We start from the raw sequence: 17,327 nt of genomic DNA on the forward strand, positions 1-17,327 counted from the left end.
CTACAGAAAAGCAATGCTATGCACAAAGGTCACAAGGCACACAAGAACATAAAGCCATCAATTAATTAAATTAGACCAGCATAGGTGGAGTAAGAAAGAAAAGTCAGAAATATGCTGAGTAAAGAAAGATGATGCTAGAGAGACAGGCACAATCCAGACTTTGCAGGGCCAAGCTGAAGAGTTATTTGGATTTTACCCTATGTTTAAAGGAAAACAACAGCAAAATTTTAAGCAGAAAATAAAAATCCATTTTTTTTAAAAAAAGGTAATTTTTGTTACCTAGTAAATTGGAGCAGATAAAGGGTATAAAAAATTGAGTAAATCAATTAGGAGATCATTGCAGTGATCCAAGTGAAAGTTTTAGACTAGGATAGAATCAGTGGGCTGTAGTGAGATAAACACATCTGGAATCTATTTTGGAGACTGAATCAATGGATCCAGTAGACATTTTAGAGTGAAGATGAGAAGGGAGATGTGCAGGATGACCCAATATTTCAGACTAGGCAATTGAGTGTAAAATCGTGCCTGTTATTCATTAATTCAGAAAGTGTCATAAGAGAAGCATAGTTTGATATGTGGGGCAGGAGCTGACAATGTACTTGATACTATACATGGATTTAGATGAATTCTTATGGGACATTTAAGCAGGGATATCAAGGAGGCAACTGTAAATTCAGATATCAAATTCAGAGAAGAAATATGAGCTAGAGATACAAAAGTAGGAATTCCAACACCAAAGATGGTAGTTAAGGCTTTGGGAGTAAGTGAGCTCATCTAGAATAATGTACAGAGTGAGAAGATAAGGAAGAATACAGGAAAATAAATGTATGAGATGGGCAGAAAAAGGGCCCACAAGAAAGTCTTAGGAAGAGTAAGTAAGAGAACACGCCATGAGAACATGGAATGATAGAAAGAGGAAGCAGTCACCAGTGTTAAATATTTCGGAGAAGACAAGTGATTGAAAACTGTCCTTTAGATGTAGCAACAGTAACATCATTTCAGAACTTCTGGTTAAGGATAGCAGCCTAAACACATGCAATTATATCCACTCCTTCCCCAAATACTAACACAATGACAGTACAGAAGAGGTGACATCCATTAAGGTAAACCAACATACCTGTTATGTGCTACATGGTCTAGCATGGATCCTCAAATAAAGTTTTTCAGGTAATCAGTCAGTACTTTATTCAATCATTCAATCCCCCACCTTGTAGAAAAGGAGACTGGCCCAAGAGTCAATAATGCAGAGAAGAAAATACACAGGAGTTACAGTCCAGAAAAAAATTCTCAAATCTGATGACAGTTTCCTTGTTTTCCTCAGAGTGAACTTCTAGTAATAGTTATATTCTACGTGGTTTTTGTAAAGATAAATAAGAACTCACTATAATAATCTGGCCACAGTTTTTTGGTTTGCTCTTTATGTTTAACACAATGGAACTATTTTTTACCTTTAAAAGATTATTTCCTTCAAGTATAGCCTTAAAATATGTGAACTGTTCAACCACTGTAAAGTCTTCATATTCCTTTCAACATAGTCTTCCAAAAGATTGCATTTAAAGCCAGACTAACATTAACCTTGTGGTAAATAGACAACTTTCTTTTCTGAGAAAGAACAATGAAATCAATTCATTCACCGAATAGTTTTATTAAGTTCAGACCATGTGCCAGCACTACGCTATGCATTGAAAACACAGGCTTGAACAAGGCATGTAGGAGTTAACAAAATACTGACTGGAAATGACAAGAATGGGAAATAGTATGGTACCTTATGACACTTATTCTTAAAATCTACTAGAAAACAAAAATGTTATTTCAGGTAAGGATCTGCATATAAACAATACATATATTAGTATTCATCTCAATAATGAAACTGTTGAGAAATTATATTTCTTAAATTGCCTCAATGCATGCTCTATAGAGATTTAAATTCAAATATTGCTAGATTGAAAAATAATAAAAGCTGACAAAGTCAATCTCAGGTCACTTTAATCATAGGAAAAATATTAACAAAAGACAAGAATGCAATAGCGATATGATTTTACAACTGACCAACTAAACCAAAATTGTCATTTGTACAAGCCTTCTTATAAATAGTTAAATATAAAAGGTTTGGAAAAGTTAAGATGCTGGCAATAATTGGGTACTCAGTTAAAATTTACCGACACAATTTTACTCTGAAAAATCTACATAGAATTTTGAGTTGATATTTAATTGTGTTTTGTTCATTCAAAATACATTTGTTTGTGGAGAGGAGATTGTGTTGATGTTCATAAAGAAAAAGAGGGAGGGACAGTGACTGAAAGATACTCTGTGTAGCAATATGCGTTTCTCAACTGAACAGAGAAACTGGGGGCTGGCTACATCAAGACTAATTAAAGATCCTGGTTGGGAGAAAATGGCATTGAGAGAAAATGAAAATTATAAAAAAAGAAATAGTAACAAGTAAACTAATTAGATTTCTTTTTTTGAGAAAAATGCTGACCTACCTTACTAATAGTGTCAAATTTAAGAACCTAGATTAAAGGTTGTTTTGGTCATTTTACCAACATTAACTCTGTCTGTTCTTACAGCTAATAAAAAGGAAAATATCTTGGCATTATCAAGTTAAAATTATAAAATACAAGCACATGAAATTTTCAGAAAATTCAATGGGAGCAACTAGAACAAGTTGTATCTCACGTCGCCATTTTGCTTAGAATCAAATCCTTTGAATGTCACAAAATGTATATCCATTAATTTAATTATATAAACTTTCCAAAGTACCTTGGTATGTAATGTCACTGGATGGTAAAATGTCAAGATCAAAATATATGCAATGACTATGTAATATAGGGAAAAAAGAACTATCATAAAGAAGAAATCTTCAAAAATTTAAAGATCCTACCTAAAGATCTTGAGAGAATTTACATGAATTGTAATGGATTCCAGAGTGTGCATTTCATGGCAACATCATAATGAATAATGCAACAGAGAAAATAATGATGGAACCTTTAATTTTATGCCAGGAGCTGCAAAGAATGTTTCATCTCTCCCCACTACATTTCCTACAAATTGTTATTAAGCTTTGCATAATACTGTTTTTAAAGAGGCATCACTACACTTTACACTCCATATGTATGATTCGTAATAAAACCAAAATATCACTTAATGGTACAGCCCCACTAGAGAAAAATTTAGCAATATATCATGTAAATTAAGATGCTAGGGGGAAGGAGGAATTGGGGAGATGTTGGTCAAAGGACATATAATTTCAGTTAGACAGAAGGAGTAAGTTCAAGAGATCTATTGTACATCATGTCTGACTATAAATAAGAATATATTGTGCCGGGCGTGGTGGCTCACGCCTGTAATCCCAGCACTTTGGGAGGCCGAGGCGGGCGGATCACAAGGTCAGGAGATCGAGACCACGGTGAAACCCCGTCTCTACTAAAAATACAAAAAATTAGCCGGGCGCGGTTGTGGGCGCCTGTAGTCCCAGCTACTCGGGAGGCTGAGGCAGGAGAATGGCGTGAACCTGGGAGGCGGAGCTTGCAGTGAGCCGAGATCGCGCCACTGCACTCCAGCCTGGGCAACAGAGCCAGACTCCGTCTCAAAAAAAAAAAAAAAAGAATATATTGTATACATGAAAATTGCTAAGAGAACAGGTTTTAAGTGTTCTCACCATGATAAAATATGTATGTATGGTAATGCATATGTTAAGTAACTTGATTTAACCAGTCCACAAAATATACATATATGAAAATATCATGTCATACACCACAAATATATACAATCTGTACTTGTCAATTAATACAAAATAAAAACAAAAGTATATTATTGTCTAAAACTCATACATCCCACTTCAACTTATAATCTTAAAGAAACTCTCAAATAGATGCACAAAAACATATATAAATAGATATATTCGTTGAAGAATTATTTGATTGTAAAAAATGGAAAGCAATCAAATTGTCCATCTACTAAGGAAGGGATTTATAAATAATCATGCTTTATTCAAACTACAGAATGTTATAGAGCAGTTAAAAACAAATGAATTATTACCCACCCAGAAGACAAAAATAAGAAAGATAACCTGAGTGTGGAACAATTTAAACTTTCACACATTGATGGTATAAGGGTAAAGTAGAACAACTGCTCTAGAAGACTGTCTACTAATGATGACAGCACTGTACAGATAACCTATAATACAGACACTAAGTTGACACTATGCTATGGATACCTGATAATACAAAAATTCTCCTAGGTACACAGCTAAACATAACAAGTAAAAGACATGTACAATAATCTTCAGAGCAGTATAATTCCTAATAGCCAAACACAGGAAAACAACCAAAACACCCCCAATAGAACAAATGTAAGTAAACGGTGGCATATTCCTGTGATTACGGATAGCACTCAGGAGAGACACTTACCTACACACAGTAACAGCGAGGGAGTTCACACAGCTAACATTGAGGAAAAAAGCCCAGACACAGAAGACTATACCAAATGATTCCATTTATATACAGTTCAAAAACAGACAAAACTAATCTATGTTGTTAAGGGTAAGAATATGGTTACCCTGGGGTAAGGATTGGAAGATAGTAACTAAAAAGCAGATAAAGCATGGTGGGACTTTTAGAGTACAAACAAATGGGTTACTGGAGCTAGGCATCGATTACACAAGTGTGTTCATTCTGTGAAATTCTTCAAGATGTGCATTTATGATTTGTGCCGCTTTTCATATGTAAGTTAAAATTCAATAAAAGCTTTAAAAAAAAAAAAAAACCCTAAGAAATCAGACACGGGTGGGTGCAGTGGCTCATGCCTGTAATCTCAACACTCTGAGAGGCCAAGGAGGGCAAATCACTTGAGACCAGGAGTACAAGACTAGCCTGGGCAATATGGTGAAATCCCAACTCTACAAAAAATACAAAAATTACCCGGGCATGGTGGTGTGCACCTGTAGTCCCAGCTACTCAGGGGGGCGGAGGCGAGAAGATCACCTGAGCCTGGGAGGTTGAGGCCGCAGTGAGCTGAGATTGCACCACTGCACTCCAGCCTGTGCAACAGACTTGAGACCCTGAAAAGAAAAGAAAAGAAAAGAAAAGAAAAGAAAAGAAAAGAAAAGAAAAGAAAAGAAAAGAAAAGAAAAGAAAAAAGAAAAGAAAAGAAAAGAGAGAAAAGAGAAATCAAACCTGTGTGGATCAATGTTTAGAAATCCCCTAAACATAATTTTGAAAGAAAAAATTTTCAAAGGGGTAGATTTGATATGATGCCGCTAATATAAATTTTAAAATCCCCAAAAACAAAAATGTGAGAATACAGATAAACACTACTTCAACATAGTAAAATAAATCTAGAGGGAGAAAAAGGTACAAGATCAGAAGACACAATATTTACTATTTTGTGGCACTATAGTTCTTAAAAAGAGTGAGATCTGAAGAAATAAAACAAAATGTTAACATGCCAAGTTTGAATATGAGTGCCTATTATGTCATTTTCTGTATGTTTAGAATATCTCAAAATACAAATCTTACAGAAAGTTACCACTTTGGATTCTAGAGGAAAGAGAATCTTTAACGTAATTTTCAATGAAAAATATTCTTAACCAATTTGTCCAGATCAGCAGATCAGCAAATGCTTTTTTATAGCTACCACTATCTGAGATGGTTGATGTGTATTTATCTTAGGTAAAGATGCTAGGTCTTAGTACACTTAATGCATTCTGGACAAAAGTAAAAGATACACCATATGTAGAAAAATGGTACTTTCTTATTTACAAAACAGAAATTTGAGAGCTTTTAGGTTGTACAATAATAAAATCACTAAACATTTAAGAGAGTTAAATGGAAATGGTCATTAGGTCATACATGTGAAGAATATATACTTTCAAACTATTCTATAGTGTCTGACCCAAAACCGCCTTGCTACTCCTTAACATTGTTACCCATGGCTATAATAAAAATGAGTAAGAATCGTGGTATGAGTCGAGTTGTCGACTCCACAAAACTAGATCATAGATGCATCTACTGAAAAAGAATTACTCGCTCTGGAAATACTTAGTCCCTGGTCCCAGATAACACAGCATCCTTAACACAGAAGTGGACTTCACGAGTAAGTAGATTTGGAGGTTACCACTCATTTTGTGTTTAACAAGTCTTGTCTTTACCATCCTGTCTTTATAACCAGAAGAAATATAGAGAAAACACAGGTTTTAACTAGTTTGCGTTTGGAAAAAAAAAAAAAATCACTTAAAATCAAGAGTTCAGGCTTTTGTGATAAATACTTAGCTTGATGGATTTTATCCCTCATTTAAGCATTCTGCTTCTTTGTAACAACCCTCTCTTTAGTGTCTGAGAGCAGCCAATTAGTTAAGATTTGAGGTAGTTATTCAGCAGTCACAAGATTCAAATTCAGATAAGATATTTAGGCAAGATATACAGGCTACTTTCTTAGGATAGTAACAGCTGCTTTTGCTAGAAAGCCTACATCATTATAAGAGAACATGTAGTATTATGCCTCATTTTGTTGAATTACTATTCTACAAAGAAAAAGATCCAAATCAGTTATGAACACAATCAGCTGTACAAACCTTCTCAGGAAACTGGTGCCTTGCTATTTAGTAAAACCTGAATCACACGAACATCAATTTTTAAGAAAGATTCAACTCCCACCTTGCATTTTCTGTCTTTTCAAAACTGACACTTCTCTTTTTGGACATTTAATAAATAGATTATCTCGTTTCTTATATTCCCATACATCTTCTCAAGTTGACCAATGCACATCTTTCTGAACACTAATCAAGATGTAGCAATATATCTGTGAATTACATGTTGAAGAAGAAGAAAAAGACTATTTCTCCAAAGCCTTCTGGGAATTTGTAGAAGAAACATAAATATCCGTCATATCCCCTTTTAAGGATTTATAAATATTCCAGGTTTAAAAATTCAGGTTAATATAAAGTTACAGAAATACTAGGACACAAAAACGTAGTAACTTTTAAAATAACTTTATGTGGTGCATAGAATCCATGTTTCCTGAATTCAATAACTATATCATTCCTATAAGAATTATTTCCCTCAGAATTTAATAGAATAAGTGGCTACATAAAATATTACACAATACACGTTAGAGAGAGAGAGAAGACAACAGACACATAAGTACATACATAAGTATGTGTGGCTGTACAAACACATATATGCACATAAGCATACACACACATTTATTTATTTGTACACTTATCCCTACATATAGAAAGAATAAAGGGCAAAAGAGAGACTGCTACCATCAAATAAGTGCCAGCTATGTGTCAGGTATTTTAAATATTTGATCATTTAACTTTTATATAACCAAATAAAGAAATTATTATTATTATTATTATTGCTTTTTTCACATGCAAAACTTACCAAAAATGAATATAAATTCTAACTGGCAGAGCAAACATTTGAACCCAGGTCTGCAAATGCAAAAAATGGGGCTCTTTTCTCCACAGTATGCTTAAAATAAGTTTTAGATAGACTATAAGCATTGCTTTATTCTGCTTTAAAATATAAAAAATCATTCTGGCACTAGAAAGAAACATAGCTGGTTTTTAAAACAAAATCTGATTTTATTCCCAAAATTTCAATATGGCAAAGGAAAAGTTGCTACAAAGATAATTCTTAGTTGAATATGTTCAAAATGTAATTCCTTGGTAATCTGGGCTTTGGCCAAGACAAATCAAAATCATAGATATCTTACAAATGCCAAGTTTTCAGAGAAACAAAAAAAAAAATAAATGCAATAGCAACAGATGCATTCTCCCTAGACATTTGTGTTGAGCCTAGCTATATCCAGAGCCTGAAGAAAAGGGAGATTTTTTATATTTCATTTTTATGAATAATAAATTCCTGGTTTTTCTTAATGTCAACCAACTAAATAAGATTATGTTCACTCCTGGGAAAATTAACCACTTGAAAATACGGAAAAAGAAAGAAGAAAGTAAAGAAGAAAAAGAGAAAGGGAAGGAAGAAGAAGAAGAAAAAAGAAAAAAGAGACAAGAAAATACCCCATATCTGGTACTTTTTAAAACTGAAAGTGTATTTTAAAATTTCACGTCAAAGAAAGAATATGAAGATTATCTTTTTCATTTTCTTTACAACATACTAACATAAAATTAACAAAATAAAGTCCCACTTAGATTAAATATTAAGTATTTCCTACTTAGATTAAATATTAAGTATTTCTCCGAATGATAGTTAACTGCATAAATTATATTAAAATTTAAGGAAAGAAACCATGAACAATTCAATAAAGATAAGTGGCTCATTACTATAGCATGGATATTCTTATATTTATTGTTATATATCTATATTTTCATTTGAAACTGAAACATCTATATTAAAGACAAGTTTATGCTAGATAAATAAACTGTAATTAAAAGTTATTAAATATATGGAAATAGGTCCTCATCTATGGACATTAGCACTTTCCTGAAATAAAATACACTGCTTTGTAACATCACAAGATATTGTTTTTTAAATTGTTTTTACCTTTGAATATTCAATGTTGACAGATCAAATTAGCTCACTTTTTCTCAGAATTCTACTTAGAATCATTGAGATTGCCTTTTTAATTCTTTTTTACTTTGAATTACATTATACATGCAAAGAAGTATCTGAAATAAAGATGACAGCTCAATGTTTTCTTTTTTTTTTTTAATTAATAGACTTTAAAGTACTCCTGTAGCTTTACAGGAAAATTGAGAAGAAAGTACAGAGTTCCCATGTATAGCTTCTCCCACAACCCCAACACAAACCCGGTTTCCTCTATTACATTAGTGTGGTACATGTGCCACAACTGATGAACCCCTACTGATACATTACCATTAACTAAAGTCCAGAGTTTATACTAGGATTCACTCTTTGTTTTGTACAGGCCTATAATTTTTGACAAACACATAATGCCATGTGTCCAACATTAAAATATCATAGAGAATGGCTGCACTACCATAAAAATCTTCCGTGTTCTGCCTATTTATTTCTCCCTTTCCCATAACTCCTGGCAACCACTGATCTGTTTTACTTTTGCCTTTTCCAGAATGTCACATACAAGCATACCTTGGAGGTATCGCAGGTTCAGTTATCAGACTACCGTTAATAGAGTGAGTATCACAATAAAGCAAGTTGCATAAATTCTTTGGTATGTCCAGTGCATATAAAAGTTATATGTATATTATACTGTAGTAGATTGAGTATGCAATAGCATTAATGTCTTTAAAAAATGTACCTGCCTTAATTTAAAAATGTTTTATTGCCCAAAATTGCTAAGGATCATCTGAGCCTTTAGTGAGTCATAATCATTTTGCTACTGGAGGGTCTTCCATGGATCTTTACAGCTGCTGACTCATCAGGGTGTGGCTGCTAAAGGCAAGTCTCAAACTTTCGTAAAATAAGACAACAAGGAAGTTTTTCACATTGATTGGCTCTTCCTTTTACTAAAGATTTCTCTGTAGCATGCAATGAATGCCATTTGGTGGCATTTTACCCACAGTAGAACTTCTTTTAAAATTAGAGTCAATCCTTTCAAACCCTATTGCTGTTTAGTCAACTAAGTTATATGTACTCTAAACCCTCTATTGTCATTTCAACAGTGTTCACAAAATCTTTGCCAGGAGTAGATTCTATCTCAAGAAACTGCTTTCTTTGCTTATCCTTAGGAAGCAATTCCTCATTTATTAAAGTTTTATCATGAGATTGCAGCAATTCCCTCACATCTTCAGGCTCCAATTCTAATTCTAGTTCTCTTTCTATTTCCACCACATCTGAAGTTATTTCCTCCACTTATGTCTCGAACCCCTCAAAGTCATCCAAAAAGAGTTGGAATGAATTTCTTCCAACTCCTGTTAATGTTGATATATTGACCACATTTCATGAACTATGAATGTTTTTAATGACATCAGAAATATGAATCCTTTCTAGAAGGTTTTCAGTTGACTCTGCCCAGATCCATCAGAGGAATCTACTATCTATAGCAGGTACAGACTTACGAAATATATCTCTTAAATAACAAGACTTCAAAGTGGAAATTACTTCTTGATCGCTGGGCTACAGAATGGATGTGTTAACAGGCATAAAAACAACATTAATCTCCATTGGAGTTCTTGGGTGACCAAAAGCATCATTTTTTATCTTCTTTTTAGAGACAGTCTCACTCTGTCACCAAGGCTGGAGTAGCAGTACAATAATAGCTCAACTGCAGCCTCCACCTCCCAGGCTCAAGTGATCCTCCTGCCTCAGCTTCCCAAGTAGCTGGGGCTACAGGTGCATCCCACTACGCCCAGCTAATTTTTTTAATTTTTTGCAGAGATGAGGTCTCGCTATGTTGTCTAGGCTGGTTTTGAACTCCTGGCCTCAAGTGTTCCTCCTGTCCTGGCCTCTCAAAATGCTGGGATACAGGTGTAAGCCACCATACCTGGCCTAGGTACATTATTAATGAGCAGTAATATTTTGAAAGAAACTTTTTTCCTGAGCAGGAGGCCTCAACAATGGGCTTAAAATATTCAGTAAACCATGCTGAAACATACATGCTGTCATCCAGGCTTTGCTGCTTCATTTCTAGAGCAAAGATAGAGTAGATTTAGCATTTAATTATTAAGGCCCTAGGATTTTCAAAATGGTAAATGAGCACTGGCTTCAACTTAAAGTCATCAGCTGTATTAGCCTCTAACCAAAGAGTCAGCCTGTCCTTTGAAGATTTGAAGCCAAGCATTGTCCTCACTTCTCTAGCTAGAAAATTCCTAGATGGCAACTTCTTACAATAAAAGGTTGTTCTATCTACATTGAAAATCTGTGTTTAATGTAGCCAATGTTATCAATGATTTTGGCTAGATCTTCTGGATAACTTGCTACAGCTTCTATATCAGCATTTGCTGTTTCACCTCAAACTTTTATGTTATGAAGTTGGCTTATTTCCTTTAACCTCATGAACCAATCTCTATTAGCTTCGAACATTTTTCTTGCATCTTCCTCACCTCTCTCAGCCTTTACCAAATTGAAGAGAGTTAGGGCCATGCTCTCTATTAGGCTTTGGCTTAGGGGAATGTTGTGGCTGGCTTGATCTTTTCTCCAGACCACTAAAACTTTATTAATATCAACAATAAGCCTGTTGCATTTTCTTATCACTCATATGTTCACTAAATTAGCACTTTTAATTTTTTTCAAGAACTTCTCCTTTGCATTCAGAACTTTGGGCTGTTTGGCATAAGAGGCCTAACTTTCAGCCTCTGTTGGCTTTCCACATGCCTTCCTCACAAAACTGAATCATTTCTAACTTTTGATTTAAAGTGAGTGATATGTGACCCTTCCTTTCACTTGAACACTTAGAGGCCATTGCATGTTTATTACTAGGCCTAATTTCAACATTGTTGTTTTTTAGGGAAGAGGGAAGGAAGCCTGAGGAGGAGAGATACAGGGGAAGGACCAGTTGGTGGAGCAATCAGAACACACATAACATTTATCAATTAAGTTTGCTGTTTTACACGCGTCCAGTTTCTGGGCCCCCGACAATTACAATAGTAACATCAAAGATCACTGATCATAGCTCACCATAATGGATATAACAACATGAAAAGTTTCAAATATTGCAAGAATTACCAAAATGTGATACAGACACAAAGTGACCACATTCTGTTGGAAAAGCGGCTATATTAGTCCGTTTTCATGCTGCTGGTAGAGACATACCCGAGACAGGGCAGTTTACAAAAGAAAGAAGTGAAATGGACTTACAGTTCCACATGGTTGGGGAGACCTCACAATCATGGCAGAAGGCAAGGAAGAGCAAGTCACGTCTTACATGGATGGTAGCAGGCAAAGACAGAGCTTGTGCATGGAAATTATCATTCTTAAAACCATCAGATCTCCTGAGGCTTATTCACTATCATGAGAACAACACGGGAGAGACTTGCCCCATGATTCAATTATCTCCCACTGGGTCCCTCCCACAACACGTAGGAATTATGGGAGCTACAAGATAAGATTTGGCTGAGAACACACAGCCAAACCATATCATTCCACCTCTGGCCCCTCCCAAATCTCATGTCCTCACATTTCAAAACCAATCATGCCTTCCCAACAGTCCTCCAAAGTCTTATTTCAGCATTAACTCAAAAGTCCACAGTCCAATCTCTCATCTGAGAGAAGGCAAGTCCCTTCCCCCTATGAGCCCGCAAAATCAAAAGTAAGCTAGTCACTTCCTAGATACAATGGGGATACAGGCATTGGGAAAATATAGCCATTCCAAATGAAAGAAATTGGCCAAAACAAAGTGGATACAGGGCCCATGCAATTCCCAAATCCAGCAGGGCAGTCAAATCTTAAAGCTCCAAAATGATCTCCTTTAACTCCAAGTCTCACATCCAGGTCATGCTGATGGAAGAGGTGGGCTCCCATGGTCTTGGGCAGTTCTGCCCCTGTGGCTTTGCAGGGCATAGCTTCCCTCCCAGCTGCTTTCACCAGCTGGCACTGTCTGTGGCTTTTCCAGGCACATGGTGCAAGCTGCCCATGGATCTATTATTCTGGGGTCTGGAGGACGGTGGCCCTCTTCTCACAGCTCCACTAGGCAGCGCACCAGTAAGGACTCTGTGTGGGGGCTCTCACCCCACATTTCCCTTCTGCACTGCCCTAGCAGTGATTTCCCATTAGGACTCACCCCTGCAGCAAACTCTGCCTTTGCAGGTATTTCCACACGTCCTCTGAAATCTAGGCAGAGGTTCCCAAATCCCAGTTCTTGACTTCTGTGTACCTGCAGGCTCAACACCACATGGAAGTTGCCAAAGCTTGAGGCTTGAACCCACAGAAGTCACAGCCCTAGCTCTATATTGGTCCCTTTCAGCCATGGCTGGAGTGGCTGGGATGCAGAGCACCAAGTCCCTAGGCTATACCCAGCATGGGGACCCTGAGCCAGTCCATAAAACAACTTTTTCCTCTTAGGTTTCCTGGCCTAGGGGGAGGGGATGCCATAAAGACCTCTGACATGCCACAGAGATATCTTCCCCACTGTCTTGGGGATTCACATTCAGCTCCTCATTACGTATGCAAATTTCTGCAGTAGGCTTGAATTTCTTCTCAGAAAATGGGATTTTCTTTTCTATGGTATTGTCAGGCTGCAAATTTTCCAAACTTTCATGCTCTGCTTCCCTTATGAAACTGAATGCCTTTAACAGCACCCAAGTTACCTCTTGAATGCTTTGCTGCTTAGAAATTTCTTCTGCTACATATCTTAAATCATCTCTCTCAAGTTCAAATTTCCAAAAATCTCTAGGGCAGGGACAAAATGCCACCAGTCTCTTTGCTAAAACATAACAAAAGTCACCTTTGCTCCAGTTCCCGACAAGTTCCTCATTTCCATCTGAGACTACCTCAGCCTAGACTTTAACATCCATATCGCTATCAGCATTTTGGGCAAAGCCATTCAACAATTCTTTAGGAAGTTCAAAACTTACCCATGTTTTCCTGTCTTCTTCTGAGCCCTCCAAACTGTTCCAACCTCTGCCTGTTACCCAATTCCAAAATAACTTCCACATTTTTGTGTAACTTTTCAGCAGTGCCCCACTCTACTGACACCAATTTACGGTATTAGTCCATTTTCACACTGCTCATAAAGACATAGCCAAGACTGGGTAATTTATGCAGGAAAACAGTTTAATAAACTCACAGTTCCACGTGGCTGGAGAGGCCTCACAATCATAGTGGAAGGTGAGGAGAAGCAAGTCATGTCTTACATGGATGGCAGCATGCAAAGAGAAAGCTTGTGCAGGCAAACTCTCATGGTTTTTTTTGTTTTCTTTTTTTGTTTTGTTTTGTTTTTTGAGATGGAGTCTTGCTCTTTCACCTAGGCTACAGTGCAGTGGTGCAATCTCTGCTCACTGCAAGCTCCACCTCCTGGGTTCATGCCGTTCTCCTGCCTCAGCCTCCCAAGTAGCTGGGACTACAGGCGCCTGCCACCAGACCCAGCTAATTTTTTGTATTTTTTAGTAGAGACAGGGTTTCACCATGTTAGCAAGGATGGTCTGAATCTTCTGACCTCCTGATCTGCCTGCCTCAGCCTCCCAAAGTGCTGGGATTACAGGCCTGAGCCACTGTGCCCAGCCCAAACTCATTTTTAAAACCATCAGATCTCCTGAGACTTATTCACCATCACGAGAACAGCACAGGAAAGACCTGGCCCCATGATTCAATCATCTCCCACTGGGTCCCTCCCATAACACATGGGAATTATGGGAGCTGTGAGATGGGATTTGGGTGGTGACACAGAGCCAAAGCATATCAGTGGCACCGATAGACTTGCTCAACTCAGGGTTGCCACAAACTTTCAATTTGTAAAACAACATAGTTTCTGCAAAGCACAACAAAGTGAACCACCACAAAATAGCATATGCCTGTGGTTGGAATCATACAGTATGCAGCCTTTTCATATAGCTTCACTCACTTAGCAGTATGCATTTAAGGTTCTTCCATGTCTTTTTGTGGTTTGGTAGTTCATTTCTTTTTATTATTGAACAATATTCCCTTTTCTGGATGTATCACAGTTTGTTTATCCATTAGCCTATCGAAAGACATCTGGGATGCTTAACCAATACCCTAAAGTTGTGTGTTATAAATGTTCTTGTGCAAGTTTTTGTGTGAAGTTACGTTTTCAGCTCATTTGGAGTTCAACTCATTTCATACTTTGGAGTGTCATTGCTGGATCACATAGTAAGACTATGTTTAGCTTTGTAGGAAAGTACCAAACTGTCTTTCAAAGTGGCTGTATGACTTTGCATTCCACCAGCGATGAGTGAGAATTCCCATTGCTCCACATCCTCACCATCATTTGGTGTTATCAGTGTTTTGGATTTTTGTCATTCTAGTAAGTCTGTACTGGTACCTCAATGTTTTAATTTGCAATTATCTAATGACATACAATATTGAGCATCTTTTCATATGCTTACTCACCATATGTAAATCTTCTTTAGTTAGGTGTATGTTTAGAGCTATTGCCCAATTTTTAATTGAGTTATATGTTTTCTTATTTTATTTATTTATTTATTTTTGAGATGGAATCTCACTCTGTCACCCAGGCAGTAGTGCAGTGGTGCAATCTTGGTTCACTGCAACCTCCGCCTCCCGGGTTCAAGCAATTCTCCTGCCTCAGTCTCCTGAGTAGGTGGGACTACAGGTGCATGCCACCATGCCTGGCTAATTTTTTGTATTTTCAGTAGAGATGAGCATTCACAATGTTAGCCAGGATGGTCTTGATCTCCTGACCTAGCAATCTGCCCAGCTTGGAACTCCCAAAGTGCTGGCATTACAGGCATGAGCCACCGCACCTGGTCATATGTTTTCTTATTATTTGTAAGAGCTCTTCATAGTATATTTTAGATACAAATCATTTATCAGATACCTGTTTCACAAATATTTTCTCCCAGTGTGTGGCTTATCTTTTCATTCTCTTAACAGTAGCTTTCCTCAAAACAGAAATTTTTAACTTTGATGAAATCCAACTTATTAATTTTTTTCACGGATCATATTTTTGATCTATCTAAAAAGTCATCAGCAAACCCAAGGTTACTTACATTTTCCTCTATGTTATCTTCTAGAAGTCATAGTTTTTTGTTTTATATTTAGCTTTGTGATCCATTTTGAGTTCACTTTCATGAAAGGTATAAGGTCTCTCTAGATTAACTTTTTTAACACATAAATGTCCAGTCGTTTAAGCACTATTTGTTGAAAAGACTATCCTTTCTTCCTTGAATTGCCTTTGCTCCTTTGTTAAAGATGAATTGACTATATTTCTGTGGGTCCATTTCTGAGTTTTCTACTCTGTTTCAATGATCTATCTATGTTCTTTCAACAATACCCTATTGTCTTGATTACTTAGCTTTATACTAAGTCTTAAACTTGGGGACTGTCAGTCCTCTGATTTTCTTTTCCTTCCTCAATATTATTTGGCTAACATGGGACTCATCCTTTCCGAATAAACTCATGAATTAGTTTGTCAATATCCACAAAATAACTTGCTGGGATTTTGACTGGGATTGTGTTGAATATACATATCAACTTAGGAAGAAGTGACATCTAAATACTGAATCCATCTATCCATGAACAGGGACTATCTCTCCATTTATTTAGATCTTCTTTGATTTTCTTTCATCAGAGTTTCATTGTTTCCCTAATATTTATCTTATACATATTTTATTAGATTTATACCTAAGTATTTATATTTTTGCTGTTAATATAAATAGTATTGTATTATTAATTTAAAACCCCAATTGTTCATTGCTGGCATCTGAGAAAGCAATTGACTTTTGTATATTAACCTTGTGTTAACACTAATCACTCACTAGTTTCAGGAGTTTATGTCGTTATTGATTATATGGGATTTTCTACATAGACAATCATGGCATTTGCAAATCAACAGTTTTATTTCTTCCTTCCCAATCAGAATGTCTCTTGTTTCCTTTTTTTGTCTTCTTGCCCTAGCTAGGACTTCCAGTATAATGTGGAATAGGAGTGGTGAGAAGGAACATCGTTGCCTTGTCCCTGACCTTAGCAGAAAAGCATCCAGTTTCTCACCAACAGATTTTCATAAAACAAACCTCCATGCAACTATCAGATAGGTGAACAAACAGAATGTTTCCAACATACCAGAAAATTCTGGAACCTCCATCTCAATTTACTACCTACCTACAATTTAACTATTATTCCAATTTTGTTATCTTCACTTGTTGCATCCCCAAACACTAAAGTTTACTTTGGAATTATATATATGTATATGTTTCAATTTATATATATATATAAGTTCCAATTTATATATATATATATAAATTAAACATACTGTATAATTTTGGGGGGGTAGAGGTTTTCCACTGAACTTTGTATTTCTGTAGTTCAGCCATTATAATCTGTGATATAATTTGTTCATTATATTCCTGTAGAGCAGAGAGTCACCAAGATTTTTCTGTGAACGGCATTATTTTCCAATTCTTCATCAGCCTCAAACCATGAATGGGAGCGCACTACTGACCCACCAAATTTAAATAAGCTTTTAAAGTTTCATCATGCTTTTCAATAAGAAAAGTTGTTTCATGTTAGTGAAAAGAATGATAAGTTCTGTAGTATTTCTTCAAGGTTTTTCTATCTAGTTCAATTATTTTCAAATGTTTTGGGCCAGGCACGTGGCTTATGCCTGTAATACCAGCAGTTTGGGTGGCTGAGGTGCGCAGATCACTAGGTCAAGAGATCGAGACCATCCTGGCTAACACGGTGAAACCCCGTCTCTACCAAAAATACAAAAGTTAGCTGGGTGTGGTGGCGCACGCCTGTAGT

General features: G+C 36.4%; 1 protein-coding gene across 12 annotated transcripts in view; it reads right to left on the reverse strand.

The window, feature by feature from the left end:
• The window catches only part of LOC105475796 (forkhead box P2), a 600,968-nt gene that overhangs the window by 504,504 nt on the left and 79,137 nt on the right, over window positions 1-17,327 (reverse strand). The gene's annotated exons all lie outside the window — the stretch shown is intronic.

The sequence above is a fragment of the Macaca nemestrina genome, chromosome 4 (assembly GCF_043159975.1).
Source record: "Macaca nemestrina isolate mMacNem1 chromosome 4, mMacNem.hap1, whole genome shotgun sequence".
Taxonomy (NCBI): domain Eukaryota; kingdom Metazoa; phylum Chordata; class Mammalia; order Primates; family Cercopithecidae; genus Macaca; species Macaca nemestrina.